At 46.8% G+C, this 14,798-nt stretch overlaps 1 protein-coding gene across 3 annotated transcripts in view; it reads left to right on the top strand.

Annotated features, from left to right (window-relative positions):
* LOC123748118 (uncharacterized) overlaps positions 1–14,798 on the top strand; it is a 136,620-nt gene that overhangs the window by 67,825 nt on the left and 53,997 nt on the right. The window lies entirely within an intron of this gene.

Here is a 14,798-nt window from a genome sequence, read left to right as displayed (position 1 = left end):
ACTTTATATATATAGGATTATATGGAGACACATCAAGATGAGTAAACTTTATATATATAGGATGATATGGAGACACATCAAGATGAGAGTAAACTTTATATATATAGGATGATATGGAGACACATCAAGATGAGAGTAAACTTTATATATATAGGATGATATGGAGACACATCAAGATGAGAGTAAACTTTATATATATAGGATGATATGGAGACACATCAAGATGAGAGTAAACTTTATATATATAGGATGATATGGAGACACATCAAGATGAGAGTAAACTTTATATATATAGGATGATATGGAGACACATCAAGATGAGAGTAAACTTTATATATATAGGAAACTTTTTGTTTTAAACCCTGAAACATTTTTATTAATAAAGTCAACTGTCATCTTGGTGTTTCTCTACACTGTGGTCAGCACTCCATGTTCACTACACTGTGGTCAGCACTCAGTGTTCACTACACTGTGGTCAGCACTCAGTGTTCACTACACTGTGGTCAGCACTCAGTGTACACTACACTGTGGTCAGCACTCAGTGTTCACTACACTGTGGTCAACACTCAGTGTTCACTACACTGTGGTCAGCACTCAGTGTACACTACACTGTGGTCAGCACTCAGTGTTCACTACACTGTGGTCAGCACTCAGTGTACACTACACTGTGGTCAGCACTCAGTGTTCACTACACTGTGGTCAGCACTCAGTTTACACTACACTGTGGTCAGCACTCAGTGTTCACTACACTGTGGTCAGCACTCAGTGTACGCTACACTGTGGTCAGCACTCAGTGTACGCTACACTGTGGTCAGCACTCAGTGTACACTACACTGTGGTCAGCACTCAGTGTACACTACACTGTGGTCAGCACTCAGTGTACACTACACTGTGGTCAGCACTCAGTGTACACTACACTGTATTCACCTAGCTTTGCTTGCGGGGGTTGAGCTCTGATCTTTCGGCCCGCCTCTCAACTGTTACTAACTACTAACTAATTTTTTTCTTGGAGCGCCCCTACGGCCACCCGGAGCTATCCAGGCTGACATGAATATCCTTAACTTTGGCATCAGTCGATGTGGGTGGAGTTCTAGGCCTACCGGTGACCACGAGCCAGAACCTGGCCCCCTCAGAGAGGCACGAAGAGCAATGGCCTATAGAAATGCACATGTGGTTTTGGAGCGTTCTATATCTGCCATCAACCGGGACAGGCACCCAGAAAGGTAAGCACCCCAAAACAAACCCCTGTTCTGGTTAAAATGGCAAAAATAGACAAACGAGTGGACAGAACTCCCCAAATGAAAACTGGCAAATGAGCATGACGGCACACAAGCTGCACCTCATGTCTGCACAGCTCCCCCCCCCACTCCCCGGGAGGGGGAAGGGGAAGCCCCAGACCCTCGTGCCAATGATCCACACCACAGTTCTTCGGCTGGTGTGATGCATCGCAGTCGTGTGGCTCCAGGTCCTGACTCTTGTGTTGTGTTGTGCTATGCTTTGGTTCAGTGCTGCTCTTACGGTGGCGTGGGAGCTGGGAGTATTATTCCAAGGTACTTGTGCTGCATGCGCTTAGGGTTCCCTTCCCTAAGTGCCCTGTAAGTACCGCCCTTGGAGCTTGGGTTGTCATCCACAAGTCACCTTGGGACTACCTCTGTTGGTCTTTTGCTGCTCAGCGACTGATCGCCCCGAGTGTTTGTGGGGGGGGGGGGGGGGTTCCCGCCCTTGTTTACCTTGGGGTAAGTGGTAGAATTTGCACTTGTAGGGGTGCGGGGTACTGCGCAGCTAGTTTTCACCTATAACAACAGCTGGCTCTGTTCCCTTTGGGTACGTTGCCATCTTGCGAGGATTTTTTTTTTTATTGGTGGGGGGGGGGGGGGGGGTCTGCCTCGGTATTACTTTCCCGTTTTACTAGGGTTGCTTTTGTTTGGTGGTACCCCCTGCTTTGCCCTCGTGAGTGGACACGTCCCGGGGGTTCAGCTTGAGCAGTGTTGTTTGGTCGCTTAGGCACTGGTTAGCAGTACACTGCCTGGGATTACCCTTAGCAGACCCAGTCTAGTGGCCCTGGGAAACTCCACGGGGCACTCGGGTCTGATGGATGTGACCTCTGAGTCTCCTCTCGCTATGTGCGAGTTTGAGGGTTGCTTTGTCCCCTTGTCTCAGGGCGACGCTTATTGTTTTTGCCTCCGTCATGCTGCCTGTTGGGTCGGTGACACATTCGACTCGGAGTCCTTCGAGATTTGTTACTTGTTTGTGACTCAATTCACCCAATCTACAGATGACATTGTTCGGGGTGCAGGCGGCTCGCACATTGCAGGATAGGTTTAGGTTGTTGCAACGTGTTCGGTTGGTTGCTTCCCCAGATGCCCTGAGGCTGCCCCGTTTTGCTTATAGGGACCCAGACTTTGGGGTGTTGGTCACTTCGGCCTTGGTTCAGTCCGCGCCCCCTTGTTCTTTCCCTGCTGTGGTTCATTCAGTTCCTTCCCCCCCCCCCAACCCGTTGGGGGGGGGGGAAGGACAGGGCCCCGTTGGACCCTTGGAGGGTTGGAAGACTCTCCGAGCGAGGCTTACTGTTACAAGGAGTGGGGTTTTCCTTTCCCCCCTCTGCGTACGAGTTGGATTTGGGTTCGGCACCTCCCCGGGTTCAGTTCCGTGTCCTTGCAGGTCCTTCAGTTCTGTCCTTCCAGAGGTTTTCAGCTTCTCGCGTCTCACCTGCTGAGGTGCGGGCGGCCATTGCGGCTTACCTCCTGCACGACCCGGAGTATGCCTCCATAATGGATCTATCTTCTTTCAGGTTTGGGGCTTCGTCTCTGTACTGGGTTTGTTATGAGGTTTAGGGTTCATCCTGGCTTATGGACTGCCCTTTGTTCTCGCTGGATGCTTGGGAAGCCTTCTGTCGTACCCACACACTTCAGTGGCGCGAGGCGTTGACTGTGGTCCAGGTTTACCTGGGGGGGGGGGGGGGGGGTACACTTTGAGCACCTAAATGAGTGCCTTTTTGCTCCAGCCCTTCTGCTGGATGTTGGCACGGTTCAGCTTCACGTGCAGGTTCCTTCCCTGTCGGCTGCGCTTGTGGCTGAGGACTTGATCACACGTGGCCTGTTGGCTGCGCTTGTGGCTGAGGACTTGCGCACACGTGGCCTGTTGGCTGCACTTGTGGCTGAGGACTTGCACACACGTGGCCTGTTGGCTGCACTTGTGGCTGAGGACTTGCACACACGTGGCCCGTTGGCTGCACTTGTGGCTGAGGACTTGCGCACACGTGGCCTGTTGGCTGCACTTGTGGCTGAGGACTTGTGCACACGTGGCCTGTTGGCTGCGCTTGTGGCTGAGGACTTGTGCACACGTGGCCTGTTGGCTGCGCTTGTGGCTGAGGACTTGCGCACACGTGGCCTGTTAGCTGTGCTTGTGGCTGAGGACTTGTGCACACGTGGCCTGTTGGCTTCGGTCCTGCGTTTCTTTTCCCTCCTGGAGCTGTCTTCAGATTGGCTTGAGGATGTGGTGGAGGCGCTTAGGGCCGTTCCTTGGGTCTGGTGCTTTGGTCTCGGCTGGTCATGCGTTGTCTGCACTTTTGAAGCTGTTTGCGACGATCCTGTGGGATGCACTGTCGTGGTTTTTTGCTGCACGTCTCTCGTGTCGACAGGTGGTTTTCGCTTCCTCCTTGGAATCCGCTTGGGCCTTGGCTCTTAGACTGTCTTTGCCCTTTTGTCTTTTGATGTTTGCGGCCGATGCGGTCGAGCAATATATGTGGGCAGCTTCTTCCAGCTGCTGCCCAATGTCTGACTTTTTGGTTCTCCGGGGTTCCCAGGTGGGTTCTTCCCAGAGGGGTCGTGCCAGGGCTCGTGGTTCTGCTCGTCGGGTAGGCCACAGGTGCCAGTTTTGGAGCAGTGCCACCTTCGGTCCCGGCTGCACCTGGTGCAGCCAGGTGCAGCCTGGTGATCTTTTTGTGGTGATCGCTCTGTGCGCAGGTCGGATTCTCATAAGGGTCATCGGCCATTTTGCATTTTTTCTCGCGGCCTGCGGTGCCGTTGGGTGGCTCCTCCTCCTTGGGGGGGGGGATTAGGGGCTGGCAGGGCAGGCCTCTTCTCCTGCGCTTTGTAAGGTCATCTTGGAGTGAGTGAGCTTGGGCGTGGTCGAAATGACGACGTCTCTCAGGTGGGTTTCCTGCCGTTTCTGGTTCCGAAATGGGACTGTGTGGACCTGCGGTTCATTCTGGACTTGTCATGTCTGAACCCCTGGGTTTCCTGCCCCTCCTTTTGGATGACCACTCTGCCCCAGGTCCGGCTGCTGGTGGAGCCGGGTGCTTCAATGGTGTCCTTGGACCTCAAGGACGCGTATTGGCATGTCCCGATTCATCCTGGGTTCAGGGACTTGCTTGGTTTTGTTGTGGGGCATCGGAGTTACTGCTTTCCTTGTCTCCCGTTTGGGTTGAACCTGGGGTCTCACATGCTCACACTCTTTACCCGAGTCGTGGTGACCTATATGCGTCTGTTAGGTGTTCAGGTGTTGGCCTACCTTGACGACTGGCTGGTTTAGGCTCCCAGTTGGTCCGTGTGTCTGCTCGCCAGGGGTTTAGTGCTTTTCCAGCTAGCTGGGTTAGGGTTCCTGGTGAACTGGCAGAAGTCCCATATGGTTCCCTCCCAGGTTCGGACCTGGCTGGGTCTTGTATGGGATTCTCAGACCACTTCCTTGTCTCTCCCTCTAGTCTCTCTCCTTCGGCTGCAGTCCCGTGTGTGTTTGTTTCTGGGGGGTTCCCGGGTCACTCTGAGGTTGCTCGAGGGTTTGTGTGGGAGTCTGAACTTTGCGATGATGGTCTACTCACCGGTCGGGTTTGGCTTTGTCGGCTGTTCTGGTTCCTTTGGGGACGTTCCTTTCGCCTCTCATGCGATCGCTGGGTTCGACCCCCGGGGGGGGCCTTACGTCAGCTGCTGCATTGTCAGCTTCCTCTTCGGGTTTTTTTCCGGGTTCATTGCCTTGGCGCCTATCCAAGCCATCGCTCGATGTGTTCATGGAAGCGTCATTTCTCGGCTGGGGCTTTGTGACCAGTGCTCACCAGGCCAGCCAGGGGCAGTGTGGTCCGTCCTTCCGTCAGGCCCACAGCACGGTGCGGGTGTTCGCTGCGGTGTGGCTCGCGCTTCGGAGGGTTCGGGTCGCCCGCGGATCAATGATCCGGCTCCCTTCTGACTGCTCCCTAGTGGTTCATTGCCTGAATTGAGGGGGTTCGATGCAGTCCATGGCTCTTTGGGGCTGGTCGCTTCGGGTGACTCGTCTGCTGAGTTCTCTGAGTTTGGCTCTCCTGGGGGTTCACTTCTGGGGGGGGGGTGTCCAATGTCCTGGTGAACGGCCTATCCCGGTTTGTTCCCCTGTCCACGGAATGGACAGTCGATGCTGACTCATTCAGTTGGCTTTGCCAGAAGTTCCGGTGCCCGTTCAGGTGAACCTCATCGCGTCGGTGTGGTCGAGGCATCTTCCGGAATATGTGGCGCCCTTCCCCAACCATGAGGCCATCGGGTTCGGCACCTTCCACCAGGACTGGTCGAGGTGGTGGTTCCTGTACCTCTTTGTCCCGGTTCAGCTGTTGCTCCAGGTTCTGGCTTGCTTAGAGACTTAACAGGGGCGAGTAGTCTTCTTGGCCCTGTGGTGGCTGGCCCAGCCGTAGTTTCAGGCGCTGCTTGCCCGGTGTCCGAACCCGGAAGTTTTCCGTGGCTCCGCCTCTTTCAATAGATCGGCCTGGTCCGTTACGAGACTGGTTCACTCTTCTCCTCAAGTCTTCGCATTTGGTGTTTTTGACTCTGGTTTATCACCATCTGTATGGTGATCAAGTGGCTTCTTTGATGGTTTCCCACCTGCGGGCTTCATCTCGGCGGCAGTATGAAGTTTCCTGGCGATCCTTCCGGTTCTTTTTGACTCTTTGTCTCTGTACTTTCCTTTCAGTTTGGGTGGTGTTGTTCTTTCTCTCGTGGTTGTTCCAGGACCGTCCTCTTATGCCGAATACTGTCGCCTCGTATCATGCGTCGTTGGCGGAGCCGCTGCAGCTTGCTTTCGGTATAGATGTAACTTCTGTACAGTTCCGCAAGCTGTCTCGCGCGTTGTTTCACATCCGGCCTGCTCATGTGCAGCCTGAGCGGTCCTGGTCTTTGGACAGAGTGCTCTCCTATCTCTCTTCTCCTCGGTTTTTTGTGGGCCCCTTCAGTTCAGGATTGTTTTTCTAAGGCTCTTTTCCTGTTGGCATTGGCCTCTGGGGGTCGGGTTGGAGAGCTTCATGCTCTCCTACGGCGCAGGGGTTTCTGCTCTTTTGGTCGTGGTGATAGGTTTGTTCGTTTGCAGCTGTCTCCTTCTTTTCTGGTGAACAATGAGACTGCAGGTTTCTGGAGGAGTCCTTGGGTTGTTGATGCTTGGTTGGTCAGGCCGGGGGTGCATCATGTTTTGTGTCCAGGGACGCGCTTTGGGTTGATCCAGTTTCCCTTCTTCCCTGTTCGCGGGTATGGGTCTCTCAGGTCGTCTGCACTGTTATTAAGTCTAGCCAGCCTGCGGTTTATCCCTGTGCTCATGACGTTCGTAAGTTTGCTGCTCTTATTGCCGTCTCTGGGAACATGTCCTAGGCTGACATTCGGGTACGGGGTTTTTGGTGGTTGAACAGGGTCCTGGCTGCATGCTACCTCATTAACATTCCTGGGCCTTGTCGGGCCTGTGTCACTTTGGGTCGGCGGCTACAGCCTGTCTCGACTTTGAGTTGAGATGTGAGCACCGACCGCCTCCTAGGTAAGTCCCTTTTCTTTTTTCGTCTTTGGTGAAGTAGCTCTGGGGAGCCGTAGGGGCTACCCCCTGAAAACCAGTGTTGAATGTAATGAAAAGCTAATTTCTGAGCGAGTCCCAGAGGCTCCCCGCCAACCCTCCCTCCCTCTGGTCGGAGGTTTTTGCGTATGTTGATATCTAGCCTCAAAACTGGGGTGTGGATCACCGGCGCGGAGGGTCTGGGACTTCCGCTTTTCCCTCCTGAGGAGGGGGGAACTGCGCAGACATGCGGCACGGCTCGTGTGACGTCATGCTCATTTGCTCGTTATCATTTGGGAAGTTCTGTCCACTTGTTTGTTTATTTTCGTTGTTTTAACCAGAATAGGGGTTTGTTTTGGGGCGCTTACCTTTCTGGGTGCCTGTCCCAGTCGATGGCAGATATAGAATTCTCCAAAATCACATGTGTATTTCTACAGGCCATTACTCCTTGTGCCTCTTTGAGGGGGGCCAGGTTTTGGCTCGTGGTCTTCAGTAGGCCTAGAACTCCACCCACATTGACTGATGCCAAAGTTAGGGATATTCATATCAGCCTGGATAGGTCTGGGGAGCCTCCGGGACTCACCCAGAAAATGGCATTTCATTACATTCAAAGCTGTCTTTTTTCACACACACACACACACACACACACACACACACACACACACACACACGCACACGCACACGCACACGCACACGCACACGCACACACGCACACACACACACACGCACACACACAGAGTTCCACATAAGAGGTTGTTCTGGAAACTGGAAAATGTTGGAGGGGTGACAGGTAAGCTTCTATCATGGATGAAAAATTTTCTGACTGATAGAAAAATGAGGGCAGTAATCAGAGGCAATGTATCAGAATGGAGAAATGTCACAAGTGGAGTACCACAGGGCTCAGTTCTTGCACCAGTGATGTTTATTGTGTACATAAATGATCTACCAGTTGGTATACAGAATTATATGAACATGTTTGCTGATGATGCTAAGATAATAGGAAGGATAAGAAATTTAGATGACTGTCATGCCCTTCAAGAAGACCTGGACAAAATAAGTGTATGGAGCACCACTTGGCAAATGGAATTTAATGTTAATAAATGTCATGTTATGGAATGTGGAATAGGAGAACATAGACCCCACACAACCTATATATTATGTGAGAAATCTTTAAAGAATTCTGATAAAGAAAGAGATCTAGGAGTGGTTCTAGATAGAAAACTATCACCTGAGGACCACATAAAGAATATTGTGCAAGGAGCCTATGGAGCTTTCTAACTTCAGAATTGCATTTAAATACATGGATGGCGATATACTAAAGAAATTGTTCATGACTTTTGTTAGGCCAAAGCTAGAATATGCAGCTGTTGTGTGGTGCCCATATCTTAAGAAGCACATCAACAAACTGGAAAAGGTGCAAAGACATGCTACTAAGTGGCTCCCAGAACTGAAGGGCAAGAGCTACGAGGAGAGGTTAGAAGCATTAAATATGCCAAAACTAGAAGACAGAAGAAAAAGAGGTGATATGATCACTACATACAAAATAGTTACAGGAATTGATAAAATCGACAGGGAAGACTTCCTGAGACCTGGAATTTCAAGAACAAGAGGTCATAGATTTAAACTAGCTAAACACAGATGCCGAAGAAATATAAGAAAATTCACCTTCGCAAATAGTGGTAGACGGTTGGAACAAGTTAAGTGAGAAGGTGGTGGAGGCCAAGACCGTCAGTAGTTTCAAAGCGTTATATGACAAAGAGTGCTGGGAAGACGGGACACCACAAGCGTAGCTCTCATCCTGTAACTACACTTAGGTAATTACACTTAGGTAATTACACACACGCACACACACACGCACACACGCACACACACACACACACACTAAATGGGTAGAACACCTAGAGAGAAATGATATAATATCAGACAGACAGTATGGTTTTCGATCTGGAAGATCCTGTGTATCGAATTTACTCAGTTTCTATGATCGAGCCACAGAGATATTACAGGAAAGAGATGGTTGGGTTGACTGCATCTATCTGGACCTAAAAAGGGCTTTCAACAGAGTTCCACATAAGAGGTTGTTCTGGAAACTGGAAAATATTGGAGGGGTGACAGGTAAGCTTCTATCATGGATGAAAAATTTTCTGACTGATAGAAAAATGAGGGCAGTAATCAGAGGCAATGTATCGGAATGGAGAAATGTCACAAGTGGAGTACCACAGGGTTCAGTTCTTGCACCAGTGATGTTTATTGTGTACATAAATGATCTACCAGTTGGTATACAGAATTATATGAACATGTTTGCTGATGATGCTAAGATAATAGGAAGGATAAGGAATTTAGATGACTGTCATGCCCTTCAAGAAGACCTGGACAAAATAAGTATATGGAGCACCACTTGGCAAATGGAATTTAATGTTAATAAATGTCATGTTATGGAATGTGGAATAGGAGAACATAGACCCCACACAACCTATATATTATGTGAGAAATCTTTAAAGAATTCTGATAAAGAAAGAGATCTAGGAGTGGTTCTAGATAGAAAACTATCACCTGAGGACCACATAAAGAATATTGTGCAAGGAGCCTATGCTATGCTTTCTAACTTCAGAATTGCATTTAAATACATGGATGGCGATATTCTAAAGAAATTGTTCATGACTTTTGTTAGGCCAAAGCTAGAATATGCAGCTGTTGTGTGGTGCCCATATCTTAAGAAGCACATCAACAAACTGGAAAAGGTGCAAAGACATGCTACTAAGTGGCTCCCAGAACTGAAGGGCAAGAGCTACGAGGAGAGGTTAGAAGCATTAAATATGCCAAAACTAGAAGACAGAAGAAAAAGAGGTGATATGATCACTACATACAAAATAGTAACAGGAATTGATAAAATCGACAGGGAAGACTTCCTGAGACCTGGAATTTCAAGAACAAGAGGTCATAGATTTAAACTAGCTAAACACAGATGCCGAAGAAATATAAGAAAATTCACCTTCGCAAATAGAGTGGTAGACGGTTGGAACAAGTTAAGTGAGAAGGTGGTGGAGGCCAAGACCGTCAGTAGTTTCAAAGCGTTATATGACAAAGAGTGCTGGGAAGACGGGACACCACGAGCGTAGCTCTCATCCTGTAACTACACTTAGGTAATTACACTTAGGTAATTACACACACACATGCTAGATTTGATATTTACCAGGAAGGAGGAGGAGATATTTGACATTCAGTACCTTCCTCCCTTGGGTAAAAGTGACCATGTCTTTTTGGGAATAAAGTATGCAATGCGTTATAAGCTGGAAGAAAATAAGGAGGTTGAAGCAGTTGAAAAACCAGACTTCAGGAGAGGACATTATGGTGACCTTAGAAATTTTTTTAGTGAGTATAATTGGACAGACTTGATGCTAGGCAAGGAAGTGAATGAGATGTATGGCAAGTTTTGTGAAATATATGATAAAGGCACAAAAAAATTTATACCAAAACAGAGATGCAGAACTAGGAAACAGGATTGGTTCAATAGAAATTGCGAGAGGGCTAGAGACCGAAAGACACAAAAATGGAATCAATACAGGAAGAGGCCGAACCCCCAAACATACCAGCGATACAAAGATGCGAGAAACAACTACACGGCAGTGAGGAAAGAGGCAGAAAGAAATTTTGAAAAAGGGATTGCGGACAAATGTAAAACAGAACCAGGTCTATTCTATAAATTCATAAACAACAAATTGCAGGTAAAGGATAATATTCAGAGGTTGAAAATGGGAAATAGATTCACGGAAGATGAAAAGGAAATGTGTGAAACACTAAACGAAAAGTTCCAAAGTGTGTTTGTACAAAATGAAATCTTTAGGGAACCAGATACAATAAGAATTCCAGAGAACAACATAGAACACATAGAGGTGTCTAGAGACGAAGTGGAAAAAATGCTCAAGGAGCTCGGTAAGAACAAAGCAGCTGGCCCAGATGGCGTTTCACCATGGGTTCTGAGAGAATGTGCATCTGAGCTCAGCATTCCACTTCACCTGATCTTTCAGGCATCCCTGTGTACAGGAATCGTAGCAGACGGGTGGAAACAGGCTAACATAGTTCCAATCTACAAAAGTGGCAGCAGGGAAGACCCCCTCAATTATAGACCTGTATCATTGACAAGTGTAATAGTGAAAGTATTGGAAAAACTAATCAAAACTAAATGGGTAGAACACCTAGAGAAAAATGGTATAATATCAGACAGACAGTATGGTTTTCGATCTGGAAGATCCTGTGTATCGAATTTACTCAGTTTCTATGATCGAGCCACAGAGATATTACAGGAAAGAGATGGTTGGGTTGACTGCATCTATCTGGACCTAAAAAAGGCTTTCGACAGAGTTCCACATAAGAGGTTGTTCTGGAAACTGGAAAATATTGGAGGGGTGACAGGTAAGCTTCTATCATGGATGAAAAATTTTCTGACTGATAGAAAAATGAGGGCAGTAATCAGAGGCAATGTATCAGAATGGAGAAATGTCACAAGTGGAGTACCACAGGGTTCAGTTCTTGCACCAGTGATGTTTATTGTGTACATAAATGATCTACCAGTTGGTATACAGAATTATATGAACATGTTTGCTGATGATGCTAAGATAATAGGAAGGATAAGAAATTTAGATGACTGTCATGCCCTTCAAAAAGACCTGGACAAAATAAGTATATGGAGCACCACTTGGCAAATGGAATTTAATGTTAATAAATGTCATGTTATGGAATGTGGAATAGGAGAACATAGACCCCACACAACCTATATATTATGTGAGAAATCTTTAAAGAATTCTGATAAAGAAAGAGATCTAGGAGTGGTTCTAGATAGAAAACTATCACCTGAGGACCACATAAAGAATATTGTGCAAGGAGCCTATGCTATGCTTTCTAACTTCAGAATTGCATTTAAATACATGGATGGCGATATACTAAAGAAATTGTTCATGACTTTTGTTAGGCCAAAGCTTGAATATGCAGCTGTTGTGTGGTGCCCATATCTTAAGAAGCACATCAACAAACTGGAAAAGGTGCAAAGACATGCTACTAAGTGGCTCCCAGAACTGAAGGGCAAGAGCTACGAGGAGAGGTTAGAAGCATTAAATATGCCAAAACTAGAAGACAGAAGAAAAAGAGGTGATATGATCACTACATACAAAATAGTAACAGGAATTGATAAAATCGACAGGGAAGACTTCCTGAGACCTGGAATTTCAAGAACAAGAGGTCATAGATTTAAACTAGCTAAACACAGATGCCGAAGAAATATAAGAAAATTCACCTTCGCAAATAGAGTGGTAGACGGTTGGAACAAGTTAAGTGAGAAGGTGGTGGAGGCCAAGACCGTCAGTAGTTTCAAAGCGTTATATGACAAAGAGTGCTGGGAAGACGGGACACCACGAGCGTAGCTCTCATCCTGTAACTACACTTAGGTAATTACACTTAGGTAATTACACGCACACGCACACACACACGAGGGAGGGAAGGAGATGTAGCGTCAGTACTGGATCTAGTATTCACCAGGAAAGAAGAAGAGATATTTGACATCCAGTACCTTCCTCCCTTGGGAAAGAGTGATCACGTCCTGTTAGACATTGATTATGCTTTAAGATATCATCTAGAAGAAAATGGGGACATTGAAACCGTTGATAAGCTCGATTTAAGGAGAGGACACTATGGGGAACTTCGAATTTTTTTTAATGAGTGTAATTGGACAGAATTGTTGCTAGGCAGGGAAGTATATGAAATGTTTGCCAAATTTTGCAAAATATACGAGGAAGGCACACAAACATTCATACCAAAACAGAGATGCAGGGCCAGAAAACAGGATTGGTTCGACAGAAATTGTGAGAGGTTTGAGACCAAAAGACACAAAAATGGAATCAGTATAGGAAGAGGCCAAACCCCCAAACATACCAGCGATACAAAGATGCGAGAAACAACTATACGGCAGTAAGGAGAGAGGCAGAAAGAAATTTTGAAGAAGGGATAGCGGATAAATGTAAAACAGAACCGGGCCTATTCTACAAATCCATAAACAACAAATTGCAGGTAAAGGATAATATCCAGAGGTTGAAAATGGGAAACAGATTCACAGAAAATGAAAAGGAAATGTGTGAAACATTAAATGAAAAGTTCCAAAGGGTGTTTGTACAAAATAAAATCTTCAGAGAACCAGACACAATAAGAATTCCAGAGAACAACATAGAGCGGATAGAGGTGTCTAGAGATGAAGTGGAAAATATGCTAAAGGAGCTCAGTAAGAACAAAGCAGCTGGCCCAGATGGAGTTTCACCATGGGTTCTGAGAGAATGTGCATCTGAGCTCAGCATTCCACTTCACCTGATCTTTCAGGCATCCCTGTGTACAGGAATCGTAGCAGACGTGTGGAAACAGGCTAACATAGTTCCAATCTACAAAAGTGGCAGCAGGGAAGACCCCCTCAATTATAGACCTGTATCATTGACAAGTGTTACAGTGAAAGTATTGGAAAAACTAATCAAAACTAAATGGGTAGAACACCTGGAGAGAAATGATATAATATCAGACAGACAGTATGGTTTTCGATCTGGAAGATCCTGTGTATTGAATTTACTCAGTTTCTATGATCGAGCCACAGAGATATTACAGGAAAGAGATGGTTTGGTTGACTGCATCTATCTGGACCTAAAAAAGGCTTTCGACAGAGTTCCACATAAGAGGTTCTTATGGAAACTGGAAAATATTGGAGGGGTTACAGGTAAGCTTCTAAAATGGATGAAAAATTTTCTGACTGATAGAAAAATGAGGGCAGTAATCAGAGGCAATGTATCAGACTGGAGAAATGTCACAAGTGGAGTACCACAGGGTTCAGTTCTTGCACCAGTGATGTTTATTGTCTACATAAATGATCTACCAGTTGGTATACAGAATTATATGAACATGTTTGCTGATGATGCTAAGATAATAGGAAGGATAAGAAACTTTGATGATTGTCATGCCCTTCAAGAAGACCTGGACAAAATAAGTATATGGAGCACCACTTGGCAAATGGAATTTAATGTTAATAAATGCCATGTTATGGAATGTGGAATAGGAGAACATTTGAGCCGGTCGGCCGAGCGGACAGCACGCGGGACTTGTGATCCTGTGGTCCTGGGTTCGATCCCAGGTGCTGGCGAGAAACAATGGGCAGAGTTTCTTTCACCCTATGCCCCTGTTACCTAGCAGTAAAATAGGTATCTTGGTGTTAGTCAGCTGTCACGGGCTGCTTCCTGGGGGTGGAGGCCTCGTCGAGGACCGGGCCGCGGGGACACTAAAAACCCCGAAATCATCTCAAGATAACCCCACACAACCTATATATTATGTGAGAAATCATTAAAGAATTCTGATAGAGATCTAGGGGTGGTTCTAGATAGAAAACTATCACCTGAGGACCACATAAAGAATATTGTGCAAGGAGCCTATGCCACGTTTTCTAACTTCATAATTGCTTTTAAATACATGGATGGCGATATACTAAAGAAATTGTTCATGACTTTTGTTTGGCCAAAGCTAGAATATGCAGCGGTTGTGTGGTGCCCATATCTTAAGAAGCACATCAACAAACTGGAAAAGGTGCAAAGACATGCTACTAAGTGGCTCCCAGAACTGAAGGGCAAGAGCTACGAGGAGAGGTTAGAGGCATTAAATATGCCAAAACTAAAAGACAAGAAAAAGAGGTGATATGATCACTACATACAAAATAGTAACAGAAATTGATAATATCGATAGGGAAGATTTACTGAGACTTGGAACTTTAAGAACAAGAGGTCATAGATTTAAACTAGCTAAACACAGATGCCGAAGAAATATAAGAAAATTCACTTTCGCAAATAGAGTGGTAGAAGGTTGGAACAAGTTAGGTGAGAAGGTGGTGGAGGCCAAGACCGTCAGTAGTTTCAAAACGTTATATGACAAAGAGTGCTGGGAAGACGGGACACCACGAGCGTAGCTTTCATTCTGTAACTACTCTTAGGTAATTACACATATGCCAGGCT

The sequence above is a fragment of the Procambarus clarkii genome, chromosome 14 (genome assembly GCF_040958095.1).
Source record: "Procambarus clarkii isolate CNS0578487 chromosome 14, FALCON_Pclarkii_2.0, whole genome shotgun sequence".
NCBI classification, from domain to species: Eukaryota; Metazoa; Arthropoda; class Malacostraca; order Decapoda; family Cambaridae; genus Procambarus; species Procambarus clarkii.
Note: the sequence above shows the minus strand (reverse complement) of the source record. Positions and strands in the feature narration are given on the sequence as shown.